We start from the raw sequence: 11,087 nt of genomic DNA, 5'->3' as shown, positions 1-11,087 counted from the left end.
ATCATCAGCTAGCCTGTGACATTAGAACAACACAAGGTCTATAGAGACGGTTCGCGACACTGCTCTGTAGACAACATAACACATGTGGGGCCCCATGAACAGAATATAAATAAAACATTTTTCATTAGTTGGAATATAGATGCTCATCAGCTGGAAAGAATATAAACGAAATAATGTGTCATCAGCTGGAATATAGACCCTCATCAGCTGGAAAGAATATAAACGAAACAATGTATCATCAGCTAGAATATAGATGCTCATCAATGGAATAACTATGAAGCATCCAGATTGGATGTGAAACCTATCTTGTGCATTCATAGGAGCTTTTGCCAGAAACCATACCTTACATCACAAAGGTTCAAAAAGTAATGTCCACCATCTCCAATGTCAGGGGCTTAAACTGGACACCAACTTTGACTGCTCCTATCAAGCAAGTAAGACACCTTGTACATGAAGCTGCTTGCTATCAAGCAGACTCAAACTAACAAGGTGAAAAGCACACATCGAACACTTTATCCACTGTATCCTCTGCTTGATCATGCATCATGTTTGTACTAATATGAGGACACATTTGTGGATGTACAAATATGCCTTTCAGAGTTGACAATACACAGATCTTCCCTCCAAACTCTCAATCATTATTGATGTAAAATTGATCTCCACACCATCTAGAAAGCTGCAGTGCTTCTGCTTCAACCTTTTCAAAGCCGTCACAGACATATGTAACCAGAGTAAAAAGATACGTGTGATTCTTGCTAAATACTCCATTATCCCAAATTAAGGAACCGTTTAGCCAACCGCGAGCATGGTGAAGTCAGACAAGAATCAGGTGGCTCGACAAGGACTTGGCGAGCATGGTGAAGTCAGATGAGCATCGATGGCAACCGATCACATCCACGCGCATTAAACCACAACCCAGACCAGTGAGCCATATGTTCCTGATAGCAATACCACTTAATTTCATGATCCATAATAAAAGCATTTTTATCGAGAAAGATAGCGGGAATTGCTGCTTTTGTGACAGGAAAAGGAAGCTTCTGATCATGGTTTGTAGATTCTGCGATCTCATCTTATTTGTTTTCTCTCAATATACAAGCATGGCCAATTGCGTAATTGTTAACGGATATTCGTCTGGCCAACGTTCGGTTCCCTTCTTCCAAGGACAAGGCTTTCCTGGGTGGAAAGCAAAGATGATGCTAATTCTTGAAGGTGACGAATTATTTGATATTGTTTTGGGCGACATGTCTTCCCTAGTTCAACCTATTGATGTGATGAATAACAATTCTGTGATTACTGATGGCCCATTATTTGAACAATGGAAAATTGATCATACTGATTGGATTCGTCGTGACAAAGCAGCTCATTGTTATATATTGTCCGCACTTCCTGACTCACTTATGTTGGATGTCTTTCATCTGGAAACCTCTCATGCTGTTTGGGAGTATCCTATCTCAAGGTTTGAGAAGAAATCAATCACCGAAATTTTATATGTCCAAACTTGTTTGAAGAATCTTCAATATAAGGTTGGTACTTCTATGCACTCTCATATCGAGGTTTTTAAAGACATTATCAATCAGCTTGGTGCTGCCCGCGCTCCTGTTGCTAAAAATTAGATTGTTACTCAACTTCTTCATACCATCAAAGATCCTTTATATGATAATATCATCACTATTTTGTCTAACAAGGATGATATCCACTTTGACAAAGCATCTATATCTCTTATTGAATATTCACAACGTCATGAGCATCATTTGGAAAAATCTGATGCTATTTTGGTCAAACTATATATAGCTAACATCGACCTCTATCAAAGCATTGCTATAGGTGTCCCCAATGCTCGCGTATTAAGCTATAGACACAGAAGTCATCGAGATACACCTCAATGAAATCATACAGAAGATTCTGGAAGGTAGCCTGCATTACTCATTGGAAGGTGGCAAGAGCATTATAGAGCCTAAACGGCATCACTCTATAGGTATAGGTCCCCCATTTTGTGGTGAAGATTGTTTTGAATTGGTCCTCTTCTGCAATTTTGGATAGGTCCCCCATTCTATGGCTAAATCCATCCAAGAGGGAATAGAGCTCATGGCCTGCCACTGTGTCCAATAGTTGATTTGTGAAAGGGATAGGGAAATGATCCTTCTTCTTCTTCTTCGAGTTGAGCTTTCGAAAGTTCATGCATATTTGAAGTTTCCCGTTCTTCTTGGATACTACCACAATGGGTGAAACCCATTCACTGTTAGCCACATGATAAATGAACTGGCTTCACGAAGCTTTAATAATTCAACCTTCACCAGAGTAGAATAATTAGGGTTCATACGCCCTTGTCTTGTCCTTCCAGGTTTGGTATCAGGCTCTAGGTCAATGTGATGTTGACATACTGTGGGATCAATTCCCTTTAGATCTTTATACGACCAAGCAAACACATCTAAGTTCTCCTTCAGTAGGTCTCACATGACCACTAGTTCTTCTTTTGGAAGATTGAGACCCACTTTCAGGTGACTTTCAATACCGTCAGTATCCAAGAATGTCACTTTCCTTTCACCTTCCACTTCGTGGATAAATGTCCCACAGATTGCTTTTGGATAGAGGTCTGACTCCTTCAAGGGAGTAGTGTCATTGTCTAATGTTCCACGAGAACCAGTGTTCTCATTCTCAAGAGATGATTCATTTGTCTATTGAAATTGTTGGAAGGGTATCAAAGCCTTATTTTCTTCTGTGTGAGTGGTGATTTCTTCTAGACTTAGAGATTCATCTTCAGAGGATGCATCCAGGAATGTTACATAGCACAGACATTCTATAAGCCTGGCTTTGATGGCTCTAGCTTCTGTTGAAAAGGGGCATCATCATCATCTTTTCTCCAGAATGAATGGGCAAGGCGACAGGAGCCACTAGTGAACTTAATTTTTATACATTTGATTCATTGATTATGCAAATTTCGCATACTTTGTGGTCCATTGGTCAACCCAAATGGAACCATGGTCATTCCATTCAATACCTCGGGATCTTTGGCCTTTAAGGTCTTTGTAGGGACATCAACAAGATCATCTGCTATCAAAGGAAATGCTTTATCTGCACTTTCATAACCTACTTTATTTTATTTCTCATCATTTTCATCCTCTTCCTCTAGAGGCTCTATCTCTGCTTACGTAGAGGCTCTATAGGAGAAGAACAGGTCCTCCATCTCTATGTTTGCTTCTACTTCTACCTCTTGTCTATGGTTCTGGCTCTGCTTCTATCTCTGCTTGTGACTCTACGACTGCCATGTAACAGGGAGAACAGTACATCCATGCTTCTATCTCGCTGTTAGAGGTGATTTCATTAGTCACTTTGAGTTGAGGCAAGAGGTATTTTCCCATGGACAAAGACTTTTCTTCCTTTGGTAGTTGGCTTACAATGCCCATTGTTAGGGACTGTGCCTCTGTTTTCTTGGGAAATATCTATTTAACAGTCTCTTTGTCTCCTCATGTACCATCTGTTACTTCATTCGAGGAGTGTGTTATGACTTCGATGGATGTGGATCCATTGCCTTTTTGCAATCCATACAATTTCAACACCACTTTATGGGGTTCTCTGCCTAGGGTTAGGGTTCCTTTGAACAAGTCCATCTTGCTTTAAAAAGCCAAGGTCTTCCCAGCAGCAGAGGGTATGAGGTCCCATAGGAATTTGGTTTGACCACCAAATATGTCAGCCAATAGTCTCTTCCTGCAAGGGTTTTTTTTACATATGGGAGGATGCCCAATGGTTTAATTCTGATTTGATCTGCCAATCTAATAAGCCAGTGTGTAGGTTGGATTCCTTTGCAAACCTAAGTCCTTCATTGTCACATCCGTCATTATGTTTACTGATGAGCCTCCATCAATCAATGCATCTGAAACAAAGCATCCTTATATCCATACACTAGTCTTTGGGGTTCCAGGATCTAGGAAGTTGTTAGCCACATCCACTTCCTTCATAGGTCCTGAGGCTCTATTGGACTTTCTTATTGTTGAGGGAGCAATCCTTAGGCCGTGTCTTCTTGTCAAGTTGCTTTTGAATCTTTTTCAGTAACTGGGAGATAGCATCAGCATTTGTTGGAAGGTTAAGTTTGGCTTAAAGGTGTTTAGGTCTTTGACCAAGTAATAATCTTTGATAGGATCCACAGGCTTTTCCAATCAATTGGAAAATGGGGCCACACACACTTTTATCTTCCCTTTTTCTTCCAGGAGCGGTAACATATGCGCTTATTCTTCATGAGGAGGAACTTTTGCATCCTCTATTTCTTGGACCTCGAGTCCTGTCTCTCCTATTGTCTCTATAGCTCTCTATGGCTCTGTGGTGCTGTGTACTTCCTTATTTTGGATTGCATTGTTCTGTTTTTTCCAAGGGAGGTTGAACTTCACCATCTTTGCAGAAGGAACGTTCTCTTTTGGAACTACTAGTTCTCCTTTCTTTGCTCGCGTTACTGCAGTCACTTCCAATTCCACCAAATTGGAAGCTGGTTGTTATTGGGTCTTCTATTGGGTATCAGAAGTAGATTTCACAGGGGCTGGACTTGGACAATCTTTTGTAGTATGGCCTTCCCCTTTTCATCGGCTGCATAAGGGCTTGTAATCCAAAGATCTTCTAGGGTTTGGACAATTCGGGGAGATGTGACCCTTTTCTCCACATTATTAACATTCCACCTCTGATCTCTAACCACCGCCAGACTGTTGTCCTGTGTAACTTTGAGAGGGAAACCTCCATAGACCAAAATTAGGACCAAAATCCCTAGGCTTTGGTCCAATGTCCTGCATTGTCATTTTAGAATCTAGTAAGTTGAATCTTGCATTTTCATATTTCTGTCTTCATTCCTGCATCTCTTTCAAAGAGCAAATATCCTCTGTATGGTTCTTTCATAGAGAGTAGGAATAGAAGGCTCCAGGAATGGTTAGTTTTCGGGTACATTCAATGGCTAAATGTCCCGCTTGATGGTACTTTCCACACCATGTATTAGAATACATCACATCTCTCCCAGCTACTGTAGGAGTAGATATATTAGCAGTATTCACCTTCAACATCTGCAGCTACTCTGTAATCACATCCATAAGCTCTTTCTTGATAGTTGCGAGTGAGTTGGATAAGTAGTCCTTCAAATTTTCACCTCCTGAAGTATTTGTAGTAGGTTTTGGGAAGCTTTTGTAATTATTTCATATACAAGTTGGGTTGATCCAGAGGGTCCTCGGTTCTGGTTTTGATTCAAAACTCATATTGAGACTTGGGATTATTGATTCACCATTGGAGGAATTGTTTGAGGCCACTGTTGTTGTGGTTTAACCATCATTAGAGGTATTGTCGTCTACGGTGACCACTGTGGATTAGGTGCACTGTACTGTGAAACTGTTTGCATCTGAGGATAGGGATAGGGAACTGTCTCTGGGACTGCATTTGGTGGGTATACCATTCCTAGCATGGGAGGAGGTAAGATTCCTCTTCTTGGAGTCATTGACAGCCTTCCTTCTACTTCGTCATACAATCTTGCACCTTCCATTGCAACTTGGAGATCGACTGGTCTTCCCAATTCCAGGAACTTGAGAATTTCTAGTTCTAGGCCTCTAAGGAACACTCCTTTCTGCATGCCTTCATCCAAATGATGGTTGGTCCATCTCTTCAGGATGGATTCCATTCGTGAGACATAAGCTTCTACTCTTTCTCCAGAGGTTTGACTTAGGTTTATGAACTCCTCTCGCATCCGCTCTTCAAGACCGTCACGTCTGAATTTAGTGAGGAAGGTCAACTTCAGGTCATTCCATGTGCCAAAAGTTCCTGGTGCCTGTCTCTCATACCATTGAAATTTCGTGCCTTTGAAAGTGGCGGGGAATATCACTAACCAATGCTCAGGGGTTCTAGCATTGTTAGCCACACATGCTACCATAAATTCTGCTACATGAAGATCGGGGTCTTCATTGTACTCTCCCTTAAAAATTGGCAATGGGACTACATTTGCTAGTTTGTCATCAATATTTCTAGGACGAATCTGACTACAAAGGGGACCTTGAGCCACCATGGGGACTTTTGTAATGAGTGCTTTTAGGGTGTCAAAGAAGGCAGTTTGTGACCAAGCATTAGGATGGAGTACAACAGATGCATTCAGCCTGCAAACATGCGTAGTTCACGCAGCCTGTCAGGCTCTTCCAGCAGCACGTGGTGAAGGTAATAATGATTATCAAGCACTCAAATGTGCTCAATGATGCTCCCAAAGAGTCCCAGATAAGTCTTCACCATTGCCATGAAGCATAGAATCTCACATGAACAAATGCATACCTTGGAGAAACAATGGCAGCCTATTTGGTCTTTGAGAAATCCTGATCTTCAACTCCTGCAAGTCTTCTTGACTTCCTCCTGCTCTAGAGAGCCCGCTTAGAATGGCTCTGATACCATGTTGAGATTGAGAGAGGTAGAGACAGAGTGATGAGCAAGCATGCTCTCTTCTTCTTCCATTCATTATGACATTATCTCATAACCACACACGTAGCATAAGTATATACAATAGTACTAAGGTCTATAGGACCATTCACATTGGGTCTAAGACCACCGACTTATTTAATGTCCCACACTTATTGATACAGTTGGACAAGGCTAATGTCGGTCATACATACTAATAGGAGAATAATATGAGCTTGATATTCTAACATGTGAATGCAGCGTTGCACGCACGAGTTGGGCCTCTCAATGCACAACACACGATCTGTTCTTGTGCACTGCACCATAAGGCTCCTTGGCCTTCCTTCTTACACTGTACGCTAGCATAGGGCAGGATGCAGTGTTGCACCATCAAATGCATACAAGGAGTACAACCTTTGCACAAGTGAATGTGAGGATTACATCAATGGATTTCAGGAATGGGTTTCCCTCTGTATCTTTCAACAGAGTGTGAGACAGAGGGTGGGCTGAGTGTGACTGGTGTTTTTCCTCAATCAATTCCGAGAGGTGAGATTGATGGACGTTATGACAATTGGAGTTAGGTTCATTTCCGTTTCCCTATGCACACACAGGACGGGTCTTTGCCATCAGCACATGACACGTTACCATGTTTTGTGCACTGCACTACAAGGCTCCCTGGCCTTCCTCCTTGCACCTATGCCAGATGGGTGGAACACATGGCTGCACTATCGATTGTGCACAACACTAGCATACTCCCTCCTAATTACTTTCCCCTTGTTCAATTCTGAACGCACTGTGAGTTATGGGATTTTATGCTTATTCATTGAGCGATGTGTGTCATGGGGTGAGTGACTGTTCTATCATCCTCTTGAGTACCCATGAGCCGAGAGTTCTATTCTTCATCATCGACACTTGAATCAACGAACTTTATTGACAAAACTACCTCCCTGGGTGTTGTTGCATGATCCCTACTATACGGATGTGTTCTGTGGCGCGCCCTGGTCCCTCTTGCCGCCCGACGATGGTTTCAATCTTTCTGCATCAACAACGGCGGTTTCCTTCAACCATCTACGAAATGGACCAAGTGTTCTTAACCCTACTTTTCTGTTTGCAAGTGTATGTTATATCTTAAGTGTGGGGACTCCAGTATCTAGTCGGTTGACATGTTCATGGCCATGTCGATCAATCTACTCTAACCAGTAAGGTCTTAAGTGTGGAGACACGTCCCTATGCGTCTGATGTGCATACCTCTTGCATATATCATTACCCAATCATGTGTGTCTACCCCGTACTAGTTCTGTTCTGATGGGGTCCCTTCCTCACCCACCCACCCATGTACCCCCTCTTGTCGAGGCCGTTTCCCTTGTGGTTGCTTTTATTATGTAATTTTTCTTTTTTCTATGTGAATATCGCCTACGTTCACCAAATTCCCGATCCAACCTTATATCATCAGGGGGTTGGCTCCAACCAGTTAGTCTGTATTCAACAAAATAGAATCAGAGAGGGGCTTCAGTCTCTGGAGGATTCTCTGGCCAATATCTCTTCTACTTCCTTCTTTTCAACATCTTTGAATTCAGCTTTCAAACCACTACAAAGGGGGAGATATTCTGTTCTGAAAGCATCAAAACCCATTCTTCTTAGGATCCTTATTGTGCCATCATCATAATAATGCCAGCTTCTGAGGGTTTCAACACTGTATGTTGTAAAAACCCTCTGTCTACCAACTTCGAGTGGGTTGTTAATTGAACAAATAGGAGGTTGTCAGTGCACCAAGCATCCCACGTATCTTGCTATTGAGCATCCATGAACAAATTCCAACTCTTTTCTTTCTTGTTTTCGTGAACCTCCACAGACCACGATTCATGAAGCTTCTTCATGATCTCCCACTTGATGATATCTGGAAACTTCTCAATGAATGCCAAATCTAGATGGTCATTCTCTCTATTTCTACCCTTCAGCTTGTTTCCATCCAATTCTCTCTATTGGTACGACTGGGTGGGGGGAGGGTGGTGAATTGTCGAATGGTGGCCTATGAGCATGTATGCAGTGTGAGCATGAGGGAAAAAGGTAACTCAGTACAAGGATATGCACCAATTCCAAACAAGAAGGGCTGGACAACACTGGACAGTATGCTATCTCGAATATGCCTGCAGTGGAAAACTGATCATAACTTGCCATGGGCAACTCCAAATGAGACATTCCACATGTCAAAACTGAGTTCCTTGAGTGTACTTTCAGTCTAGGTAGATCATGCATGGATGCAATTAATGCAAGCCCAAAATTATTCAAAAATAGATGGCTATCTACTACAAAACAGGCCCAAATCTAGTTGTCCTTTAGCCAAGGTTGCCGCCTCAAGGTGAGGGGAATGCACCAGGGGAGTGCTGATGTAGATAGAGCTTTTTTCAACCCCCGGGATCAAATGGATAACCTCCATGGTAAGCATAACCAGCATACAGGTCATCCATGCAAGCGTGGCTCTCTGCACTACCACCGGGGTCAAATAGAAAGTGGTTATCCTTTCCATGCATTGGGTTATCATCCACAAGTAAAGCTAGAATGGTCAGTACCACTAGCTGTTGCATCGAGTCTGCCATAAGCATCATATGATTAAGCTCGGTGTGTGCTTGGATGTTATCAATAATACATGGGGTTGCATAAGCTGACAAGTATACTACATCAACCCTTATATGTGACATGTGTACATGCTGAAGGGTCTCTTGAAAGTATTAGCTATATATAGTTTGTCTATATATAGCATCCCTGGTCCCCTCTATATATTCCAACTATGTGTGCTCACTTGATGCACTTCTGGGGTTCCACTTCCGGTGTCTCGTGTGTCTCTTCTCCTCTCTCTTCCTCCGTTCCTCGTCTTCCTCACGCATTGTTCAACATGGTATCAGAACGAGGTTTCACCATTACGCAAAGGTCTACATCTCAGTAGTCAAAAGCATGTGAAGTGATGCGTTGTTTCCTCTTTATTTGAGCATGCCCTTCGCTCTTACGCCTGCGAGATCATTCAAGAGGCCGACATCATTCTCCATATGCCCCAGGCCGTCATGGCCACTGCTCAGATCCTCCTCCATCGCTTCTACTGCAACCAGTCCTTCAAGGACTTCGATGCCCGGAGCATGGCTGTAGCCTGCTTCTGGCTCTCGATGAAGATCAAAGAGGAATTCACCTCCAACTGTGGTGAGAAGCGATCTCTTCTCAAGGACGTCGTCATGACGTGCGATTGCATTTGTGTGTGCAGGGAAGGTGATCCGCCTCTTCCTCTCGGTTCGGAGGCTTACACAAAGCGAAGAGATGAACTGCTGAAGCTGGAGATGCCGACCTTATAGACAAACCCTCCCTCCAGAGTTTCTGACCTCTTGGCAAGAAGCATTAGGTGAAGACAACCCCAACATCTGGATCACGCTCTCACTGAATGGCATCGACTACCTTAAGGACGTGGTGCTTGACCAGGTTTTGCAGAGCTCCATCCCCCTTTCGCTCCCAAACATGACCAAATCCGTCAGATTCCCTTTTGGCGGACAAATGCACATTGCCATCACGAATGTCACCCTCATTTCGCTCATTGTGCCTGAGCCTGTCGTCTCCCTTGGCAATACCAGTGTGGCCGTGCAGGACTCTAATGTCCAAGTTGACTTGACTCTGGATTGGAGATACTCATATAGCAACACATGGCTTCCTCAACCCCTATTCGATGCAGGTGAAGCTGACATCTAGGTGCTTGGGATGCAGGCAGGGGTCTCAACAAATATCAAAGAGGAAGGAGGATCATTGCAATTCACCATTCTTCAATGTGGGACTTACATTCAAGATTTGAATGTGCAATTGCATGGTGGTAGTTCCTGGTTTTATCAATGTTCTGCTTATTGAGCTACGCTAATATAAGTGAGATTTTGGTGTGAACTCGATGGAGAAGGTAGGCATCTAGTGGGCAACATCACATCATGATGTGGGATACATTTTACTTCCATTTTTAATCTCCTTTGGTCATAGGAGAATTTGCATACTATGGACTTGGGTGTACTCTTGTTTGGCATAATGGAGTACCTAGATGGGTTGATTGTTCAGGATTGTTGGATTGCTATAGTTTGTATGGGTGCTGAGTTGGTGGGTTGGCACAGCATAGTCTCGAAGTGCAAGGACAATAGTTGAGCGCCCAAGCACAAGGGCCATATAGAAGAACATCCCCAGGCGCAACAAGAGGCCAGGACACTCGGATGTCTGGCAAGCCCTTGGTCAACTCACATTTGGGGATATCCTGAAATACTTCACGATTGAGCTTTCTAGAGTGCCATGGGGCTATTGTGCCATTGTGTTGCAACAATATTGCTTGCATCAATATTTGCCTCAAAAGACTTGTCCAAAGAAGATAGCAAAAGGGCTTGATCTTTGAGTGGAGCTAGGGTTTGTCTGCCACATGGAGCACCCTCACAAGCTTCTTCTCACCTAGCTCCACCTTCTTTGCCTGAACGGGATGTAGGAGTTTTGTCAAGAGACTTGGAACATGGAATTGCATCTACCAAGGCAGTACTTATAGGTGCTGTTAAAGTTGCCACTCGCTCAACACATCGGAGTGAAAATTCGATGGAGAAAATCCCCCACAACCAAAGTGAAGATAGATACAGCTCTAGCACAAAGCGTGATTCCCTTAGGCACAGCAGTGGATCAAGGAA

The 11,087-nt window shown here is 43.1% G+C and overlaps 1 pseudogene; it reads left to right on the top strand.

Annotated features, from left to right (window-relative positions):
• The first annotated feature begins 805 nt into the window (after positions 1 to 805).
• Positions 806 to 10,864, top strand: LOC148034080 (cyclin-L1-1 pseudogene; annotated as a pseudogene).
• The last annotated feature ends 223 nt before the right edge of the window (positions 10,865 to 11,087 follow it).

This window comes from Lygodium microphyllum, chromosome 7 (assembly GCF_053477565.2).
Source record: "Lygodium microphyllum isolate KBCC chromosome 7, Lygodium_microphyllum_v1.1.10, whole genome shotgun sequence".
NCBI lineage: Eukaryota > Viridiplantae > Streptophyta > Polypodiopsida > Schizaeales > Lygodiaceae > Lygodium > Lygodium microphyllum.
Note: the sequence above shows the minus strand (reverse complement) of the source record. Positions and strands in the feature narration are given on the sequence as shown.